Raw genomic sequence first — 10,678 nt, forward strand, 5'->3', positions numbered from 1 at the left:
GTAGATAAAGAGAAACCAGTTAAACAAATGAGTCAAAAATATTATACTTGGTCATTTATTTATTGAGGAAAATGATTTGTGAGTGGCGGGATACCACCGCAGACTCTTATATATATATATATATATATATATATATATATATATATATATATATATATATATATATAGTCACACACGTGCAATTAGGAGGCAGTTAAAAAGCCTAAAGGTGCGTGAAACATCGCAAGATGAGGGGTTGTCACGTGGTACTTCTCTCCACAGAAAAGCTGAGGAAAATTAGTCACCAACATTTCCAGGTTCCAAAATGGCCGCCACAACATCACTTCCGGTCACATGAACTGACATCACTTCCGATGCTCCAAAAAGACATCACTTCTGGTTTCATCAAACAACGTTGTTTCCACTTCCTGTTGCCACGTCACCTCCTGCCAACCATTTCCTGTTCCCATAATTAATCTCTGTATATAAAAACCATTTTGCCTGATAAACTTTGTTAATTGTTACCTCTTTGGTTTCATTTTGATCATTTATTTTGCTACTTTGTCCGCTGGACAATATACGGGGACGAATCCCCAACACTTTGTTTTGGGTGAAACATTTACTTTATTGGGAAATTCTCCACAATATATATATACACTAGCCACAGTACATGGGACAGAATATTTAAAAAAAATTTGCTATCTCTTGCCCTACAAGTACCTTTAGTGCTGTTCCTCTGTTCTGAGTGTGTGACCGTGTCTTCACTGGCGCTCCCTCTCTTGAGTGTGTTCCCGTAAAGCCTGCTTCTCAGACTTTCATTATTTTCGAGGCAATTATCTCTTCGTCTGCCCACTTTTTTTCTTTTGAGGGCCCCTCTCTCAGCATGCCTCCAGAGGCTTTACTTCTCTTCTTGCAGCTCACACTTGCAGTTCCCTTTTACTTTCTCGAATACAAAGCATAGAAAAAGAATTGGAACCCTACAAAAGTTTGATTTCGAGATTTTTAATGAATCTCAACGTTTTAGACTTCTTTGAGTCCAAAAATACCATTTTTATGTCTGTGTGTGTGTGTATGTATATGTGTGTGTGTATGTACACATGGTATCCTGAGAAGGCTTTCACTTAGTTCAATCAAATTTTGCATATAAATATTAGGTACAAACATATATTTCTATCAACTTTTGGGCTATTTCCGCTAACCGGAAGTGGTACTTTACCTTTTTTCATGCAGCTGCAGAGATTTATTCAACTGTACTTTTATAATAATTGCTCAATATATTATTGATTTGATTTGCTGTTGATGGTTCTTTAATGTACATAATATAAAGATATAATAATTGTCTTGCGGTTTAATCCTCAAATATCCATCCCCATATCTGAGTATACAAGATAGTCTAGGGGAGACCACTCCTGATTTTTTTTTTTTATGGTCACCAAAGCCAAACAGACCAATTAGATTGCTCAGAGGGACTGGACATACACAGACCATAATGCTGTATTATATAGTAGATATACATAACTTCTTAATCAGAAACAGATGTGTACATTAACTTGTCTCAGTTATGACTGCTGGCACAATAAGCATAAACACTTTTAAAGCTGTTGAGAAAACGCATGCATTTTGTGCCGATTATGACGGTTGGGGTGGGCTACTTATTCTACCTACTTTGTCTCCTACCCCTACACAAGACTTCTTCAATGTGACTTGGCAAAACAAATCAAAAAAGCCAGTTCAGTTTGCAAACAACACACTGAAACACAGAGATAAAAAAACAAAACATGGTGACTCTTTTTATGATCAGCTTCTGCCCACGCATGTTCCTGTGCTTAGTCTGTGAGCTGATCAAGGGGGTGAGATGATGAATGGATGAAAACATGAATAAAAAAAGAACACTTCTACATTAAAATGTATTAGGATAAACTGTAAAGGAAAAAAGGTAGAAGAAATAACAATAATAAACTGGAAAAGGGTGAACTTTAATATTACAACTCACTTAAAAATGCCTGTATTTTACTTAACCCAGTCTGTGTGTCTCTTTTCTTTTTCACTGATTCAGCAGGCACATTCAGCAAGTGCTCATTATGTTCTGTAATGAAATAGATTTAGAAAGGCATACCTTAAAGGAAGCTATGAAACTTGTAAATGAAGCAGGGATCTTCCAGTTAAAAATAACCAAAGAGAAATTAGATCCTTTCTATTTTAACCATAAAATTCAGTGCATGTTCAAAAATTAACAGAAATATATGGCAAGGGAGTTTTCAGTTGCAGTTCTGCATCAAGTCAGCATTGTGTTTTGCATGACTTTTTTCAAAGATCTGTTAAAAACATGCCACACACAAACCCATTCATCTTTTTAACCATATTTGCAAAGGGGAAACATTCATAATTAATGCCCTTGCATAACTTGTTGCAGCTGAAAGTGTCATCTAATGAAAACCCCCAAGATCAGTGTCAAGCTTAGACATGGAGCAGGTAGTTGATTTACACAGTCCTATGAGGCCATCTACTGGTCAATAAATAAAGAGACAGAATTAGTGTTTAGCCATAACCATACCAGGTTTTTCAGTTTTTCAGTACTAATTCATGCATCTAGACATCAATATAGTCAAATGCGGTAGATGTGTGTGTGTGTCAAGTGTCACGGACTGGCATTTTGCACAGGGTGTTCCAGCATAGGTTCCAATGTGGATGACTCAGAATGATTTAATAAATGAAGATCCTATAAAGACAACTTCCTCCTGTTGGCCAGAATGTGTGCTGATTATATCTGTAGCCCATCTCTGGAATTACTGTTTAGTGAAAAACATGACATAACATTCTAAAACCTGTTTAATCCAGTTCAGGGTCATGGGGAGGCCAACGACTATTTAGGAAGCATCAGGTGCAAGGCAGAAACCAACTTTGGACAAGGTACCCAACAATATCAGGGCCTATTATTCATGTGATCATCCATTCGCTAAATGATAAATTAAATATCCAATCAGACAAAGACACACATCTTTGGAATGTGGGAGAACAGTCCGTACAGAACAAGAAAACCTCACATAGAAAACAGCCAGGGAGGAACATTCAAAACCCAAGAGGTTGGATCTTTAAGAGAGCATTGTTAACCATTGCATTTTACATCAATATATAAGATTTAATATTAATTTAGTATGCTTTATTTGAACTTCATTAAGCCAAGCAGTGATTATTATTTTAGAATGCAAGGATAAAAACAGTGACAAAGCAAACTATAGAAACAAAGGAAAGATGATCAGAGAGTAGAATATGCAGAGTTGGGCACAGAGCATGTCAAAGACTTACACAGGTCTTCAGTCTATCAAAGGTTACACATACACATGCTCACATTCTCTTACTCCGGGCCATGTTAGAATTGACACTTTGAGTGCATATGTTTGTAATATGCAAGGAAATACCAGGAGAAAATTCACAAAGGCATAAGTACAATGTGCCATGATGGGAATCACAGGTCACTAGAACTCTGAGGCAGCAGTACTTCTCATTGCATCATGGTCCTGCACCATCAGTTCTTCTTTCTATAATACTCAAAAACAGGGAACTAATTTAACATGCCATTTCTCTGTCTTTTAGAATGTTTTCTGGAGATAATTCTAAATTATCATATGCAATCAGCATTAAAGTTCAATCATCAATTAGTTCATCACTATTGTCTATGTATTCAGTAAGCTTTGGATTCATATGCATAAGCTGCTTATACAAAAATGTCCTTTCAAATACAGTATATACCTGTATATATAAATATATTTTTTTTCATCATCTTCTTCTCTGTCTTGTCTATTTTGTCATCAGTTTGCACTGGTTGGTTTTTACTGAAAATGCACTGGGTTCCTTAGTTCTCACTGTCTGATGGTCAGGGCCTTACAAAGTATGTGGGCAGTTCTGAGGATCTTCTGCTACTAGGTGGAACTTGCTTCAGATGCATTCATCAAGAGTTTAGGAGACACTGCGTTTTGTTTCTGCCATGGAAAAAAGATGTATTTTAGATTGGCTCCAAGGGTGTGATTGGTGTTCACAACCATATTGTACAAAATGGTGGCATTTCCCATCTTGAAAATCTTTTCACACTGGTGATTATATCAGTGGTCAGGCACAGGGAGGCCAACCTCATGAAGCACAGACCACTGCAGGTAGATAGCTATCCAATTGGATCGATAATGATGATGATTATTATTGCTTGCCTTTTGTTTTCACTATCTATACTGTATCAGTCTGTGAGAAAACTCTTCCAGAAAAAATGATGATCAAATTCTTTTTTTCCAGAGATTTCTGACAAAATAAGGGAAAGGTTCGTTGTTAAATACTAATTTGTATACATTACTAAATGTATAAAGAGGGTTACCACTTTTTGGCTTACAGACCCATAACCTCTGAACCTGCAGATATACTGAAGCACCTTAATCTTCAAGAACCCATGCCTATTTTGACATGCATTAACAATTATGTGAAAACCCATTGGGAACAACCTGCTCTTAGAGGAAAACTCCATTTACCCTGCCAATTTCCTTTTGGGGTTTACTGGCAGAGCCAGCTGTCACTTTTACTGAACAGTTTTCAAATACAAGCTAAGTATTAATTTATTATTTGTGTTGTTATTGGCTGTAGCTGTTGTTGTGATTATTTTGCTACAGCTGTAGCTCGGAGGTGGTACTGTAAGTGGAACAAGTTTTGAAAAGTGCATTTCCCAGCACTGACTAATCCATCGATTGAGTTAACATTCTTTGCTGGATACACCATAAAATGATAGAACTAAGAAAACCACATGGTAGCTGTTCTGTTATTCTGCATCCACAAAATCCTTTCCATCAAATGAACTCATTGAAGACAGGTAAATAATTATGGTATATCACTCATGCATCCACCGCCAAAAAAACGTATGAACTAAACCGGTGGTGTTTTATAGTTAACTGAATGCTTATTTTTTAATTTTGGTAGCATATAATCGAAGAACATGGTGCCTTATAATCACATTTGTTGTCATGTTTTATAGTGCAGAAAAAAGGAAGAAATGATAAAAAATATTTCATGTTTTTACAATAGGGGATTGAGTCCAGTGGACCAGTACAAGGACTGCCCATCATCCCAGTATCCTGACTTGTTACATAAACTGGGTCATATGTCTTGTTTGTATTTTTGTCTCTGATCTTAAAACTGTTATTCTCTCATTTATACCTACAGTATATATAAAGTGTAAATAAAAAATAGAAATATTCCTGAGTACTAGAAAGTAGCTGTAGTTTATATGTCAGGTTTCATGAAAATCAAAAATGGTGACGCAAAAATGTTTCTGAGAATTTGTTGAATTAAGATGGAATGACCCAATGTCTATATTTATATGTTGTTCCATACTTTCATCTTTTTTCCCTGTCTTCTCATGTTTAAGGGGTTATGGTGCACAGAATTAATCACATATTCTAACACTACCACATCATGAGAGGAAGCACTTAAAACGTTTTGTGTTGGGCTTGGGTTATACCGAGTGTACAAAATTGAAAGCAAGCAGGTCAATGAAAGACATTTTTTTTTTCTTTCATGAACCTCAGGAGAAAGTGTATAACGCAAGAACCAACTCATCCTATCTATAGAGTTTATTTCAGTCATTCAACCAACTGACTGATTCAATGATTTCCTTGGGTTTATCTAAATAGTTGGAAGGATGAAGCAAATACTGTATACTGCATGTATATTAAAGAAAAACCCACAAAAAATAAGATAATTTACTTAGCCCCTGCATAATCACTCTGTATCTCAAATTTACATATTTCTGCATACATTTCAGGCCTGGAGTCCTCTTGATCATCATGATGAATTGGTGGGCCTTGGATGCATGGTAAGGCACTAGAAGAAGCAAACCTGCAGAATATATTTAATAAAACCTGATATTTGGAGTTATGGATTCCCAGAAAATATGCATAAATACCTTACAGGTTCACATGACTTTATTAAGTTCTGCCATGCACTTTTGCACAAAGGATAGGGCATTTGTTTTTTAGGGTGTTGGAGGCCTGCACTATAGATATTATACATGTCCATTGTGCAACATTAAAACATTGGATATGGCAACAGTTTACTTTAACTGGCTCTTAATGTAGCGTACTAACACTGCAATTATCTGCCGTACTACAGTAGCATTAGGTATTATTACTCGGAATGTAATGTGTAGCTCACGAAATGTAAGCATATTATATAAGTATGTAAGAACAATTAGGTATGTAATTAAATACTCGTGTATAAACAAGAATGAGGAAAAATGTACTTGCTGATAATATTACTACAGTTATGCAATATATATTTTATAATAATACAGTACCAGTTAGCCGACTGATAATTACTGAGCAACTGAAGTGCAAGAATCCTGTAAAAAGATATACTTAGAATAAAGCATTGATGTCTGTAATTTCCAACCCATTGATTGTGGAAAATACACTTTAGTGGCAAAAATTATTTAATATTTCGCTCAAACATTTTACCATAGCAGATTAACAGGCTGTGGTCACAGGTACAACAAGGATTCTAGTCTTGAAAAGACACCACAGGCCAACCCCATGCAGACCAACTGGACGTGCAAACCCTTGAAAATCCTGATAAGCTTGTGCAGTCAAAACCACCCCATGTTTTTTCTAATACATCAACTGTCAGATCTATTTTTTTTTTTGTTTTATAAAATACAAATGATACTCTACAGCAATTAAGTTAAAAAAAATGGTAACAACTACAGTACATGAAACTAAAGAACTGCTGAATTAGAAATGGCTGGCATGGTGGTGTATTGGTTAGTGCTGCTGCCTCACAGCTTCAGGAATGTAGATTTGAAATCCATTTGAACTCTGTTTGCATTTTCTTTGTATGTTCTATTTCTAGCTCAGTTCCAGCTCCTGCCTTGTGTCTGGTGTTGGAATCAGTTTCTCTGCACCAGATAATGGAACATAAATTGCCAGCCAGTGAGGGGGAAAAAGAAGCAAAAATTCCTGAGTTGCAAATAATTTCATCAATGAGCTCACCAGTTAGTGGACAATGTGGTAACTCATTTCACTAGTGAAAGTTCTGTTTGGTGCCACTTCTTTAGGTTTTGTCCCACATGTGTTTTTAACTATTCACAAATGGTTAGATGCGGAAAAACATAATGCTGAGATACAGTTGGACTAAGACAAAAATCTTGTGTTGCCGCAGCCGTTTCAAAGCGACTTGACATTAACAGACATTTTTGTTGCTTACCCCCATTTACTGGGGTCTTTTCTTCATGTGTTTTTATGTTTTTTTTTTTTTTTAATGCGGTTGCACAAACAACCGCATGATAGCAAATTGTTTCCTTTTAAAACCAGACTCTTCAGTGCATTTGGACAGATGCGGAAAGGGAGTGACACATTATGCCATAATTTATAAATTTTTTTTTTTTTTTTACTTCACTGTTACAATAGTCTGTGCTGGCTTACTGGGTTTCAATCTTAAAGTCATACATTTCAACAGGTTGATTTAGTTTCCCCATACTTAATAAAAGCTCGATGTTTAGCTTTAAAGATTAATATATGAGCCAATTACAGGTTCTCTGACATGTCACTCAAAGTGCAATGGTGCTTTAGTGTTACATAAAGAAAGAAATATATAAAGTGACTGGTAGGGGGCGTCACTGAGCCACAAATCCCAGACACAATTACACCACAACAGTCCTGGATTAAAATGAATTTATTTTTATTAAACAAAGCACGTTAGTAGAGCTTCTATCCAAATGAAGACAATTCCAATCCTTCCTTTCTTTTCTTCAATCCTTTGTGAAACAATTGTCCTTTTACTTCCAACTCTGACTCCCCGACAGAAGTGAAGTGGCCCCCTTTAAACAGGACCCAGGAGTAAGTCCAGTGCTGCAACATCACAAGGCAGAAGCACTTCCGGGTCAGAGAAGGGATGCTTATTTTCTGCAGCGCCCTCTGGTGGCACCCACCGCACCCTGCAGGGGTTTCTAATGAGACTACAAGGCCTAGGTTGCTCCATTAGTATGTACATTGATTCTCCAACCAAGAAGGTGTGCCATCCTAGTGCCATGGAGAATTATATAACCCTGATAGGTGGTCTCCCTTTGTCCTTCCAGCCAGGGACGGGTCCATCCATCCCAATAACATGGAGTACAAAATTATTTTTTTCTTTTATAACAACCTGTAAATTTTTAACAACACTAGAATAATCTAGAAAAGAACAGGCTATTTAGATCAATAAAGCTCATCAGTCCTATCCACTTAATTCTTCTAAAATAACATCAAATCTAATTTTGAACATCCCTAAAGTCTTACTGCCCATTACACTACTACTTATGTTATGTGTCTATGGTTCTCTGCGTGAAGAAAAACATCCTAATGTTTGTGCGGAATGTACCCTTAACAAGTTTCCTACTGTGTCCCCCATGTTCTTGATGAACTCATTTTTAAATAACAGCCTTGATCCACTGTACTAATTCCCTTTAGAATTGTAAACTCTTCAGTCATGTCTGTTCTTAATTTTCTTTTGCTTAAACTGAAAAGACTCAGCTTATTTAATCTTTCCTTACAAATAATTCCCTGTAGCCCTGGTATAAGACTATTTGCTCTCCTCTGGATGTTTTCCAGAGAGAAAACCTGCACACAGTACTCCAGATGAGGCCTCACCAGTGTGTTATAAGTATTTAGCATAACCTCCTTGGACTTGTACTCTACACATCATGCTACATACCCTAACATTATGTTAGTCTTCTTGATGACTTCTGAGCACTGCCGGACATTTGTGGGACATGTGGGGTCTTTTATGATAATAAAACAGAAATCATTGGCGTTTCTCTTGCTGTTTTCTTATACTTTATACTTGATTCAAATCTTGAAAAAAGCTCCAAATTCTGTTCAAATATATTTTCGGCTGTAAAAACTGATTTTCTTGGAGCATCTCTATATTTTATATTCAATAGACTTAAAATGAAGCAGCCAAACAAGGAAATACATTGGTAAAGTTTATACAATACAATATCTGCAAGACAAATATAAAATTAATAAAGAGAAAAAAACAACTACTGCACATACAAAACAACAGCTGTGGCATAATATATGCTATTATTATTGAATGCAGTAATATTAGAAGAGTGGGCACCAGACTAAAGCAGTCCTAATTAACAATAGTATTTTAAGTGTCAGATATCAGTTTTCTGAATATGAAGATCTCACCTAAGCATTCCAACGTTTTTCTAACATGAAAGACCAAAGAGAAAAGGTTGCTATAATGCTAATAATTTTGCAAAACTTCTCCATACTTTTTGGACCAAATATTACACATTAAAATTGAATCAATTGTAGTTATACAATTGATTTTCTGCCCTCCACCCATATTCGTCATTCTTAGATGAGTTTGGTAAACACATTGATGAATTAATATACAGTATTTTAAAACAGGCTTAATGAGAGATTTCTACATAGACAAGAAAATGAACACCCTCAGAAAAATTCTGCATTACCTGTCTGACTGTACAAATGACAGTCTTATGGCTTATATGTTGGCTAAAAGTACAATTTATTGATATTTACTGAACCTTAGGCCTAAAGAATGACACCACTGTAAATCAGCTTATACATAACTACATATGTGTCTTCTAAAACAGAAATTTGAAAAGCTGAATGTAAACTGAAAAATCATAACACCATTAGTATAAATGCTAGAGGAGTAAATTCCAGATGCATTTTAATCCATACCCAAAATTACATACTGTAAATCCAAAAACAAACAGAATGAAAACATAACATAAATTATTAAAAAAATAAGAGTACAAAGATGACTGTGTTGGAAATTTTAGAAAGAGGAAAGAAAGAAAATGGATCTAGTCCAACACAACAAGGTGAAGTTGGTTTCAAAATGAGGATTGAAAAGGTTAAAAAGGTTTTTTGTTTCTGTAGACAAACTAAACAAAAAGTACAGAATAATTTTTTTAAATTTTCTGAAAGTTTTAGTTATACAGTAGTTCTACAGCATGTGTTAAATTTTAAAGTAGAAGCCTTATTAATAGGAAATTCAAGCTAATAAATATGGTGTTGTGAGAAATATATTACTTTTCCTGGCTTTTTAGCAATGAATGTTTTCAGGTTTTCAACAAAATCTAACATTAGATCAATCATACCTGAGTAAACTAATAACACGTACATATTGAGCTTATTTCATTTATCTAAAGAAAAAAGTTGTCCTGAGCAAACTGCCATCATGTGAAAAAGTAATCATCCTCTAGTTAAACCAACTCATTTAATTAGAGTCATCTGATTGAACACAGCCAAGGCTGATTACTGCCAGCAACTCACTTATGTTGACTCTGTCATGTATGTGTGAATAGGGGACAGCTTAAAGGCCCTGGTGATGGCAATTCCCTGCCGTTCCACAGGCTGGCACTTTATACTAAAGACTTTTTTCTTCCTCCCTCTGTAGGCCGAAAGATTGACGCCTAAAACACCACTGACGTCACTTCCAGAATCCGTCTATCTTGACGTGCTTCAAGTTATTAAACCCAAAAAATGTATTATCTTGAGCAGTCAAAATTTAGACTCACTTCTGAAAAGATGTTTTTTCTCAACACAGTATGTTACCATGTTCTTTTTCAGCTCAGTTATAGAGGGTTTGTCAATGGGTGCCCCAAATCTTTATGTGCCTATGTTTACTTTCTTAGAACCCTTATCAGCAG

Source organism: Polypterus senegalus, chromosome 1 (assembly GCF_016835505.1).
Source record: "Polypterus senegalus isolate Bchr_013 chromosome 1, ASM1683550v1, whole genome shotgun sequence".
NCBI lineage: Eukaryota > Metazoa > Chordata > Cladistia > Polypteriformes > Polypteridae > Polypterus > Polypterus senegalus.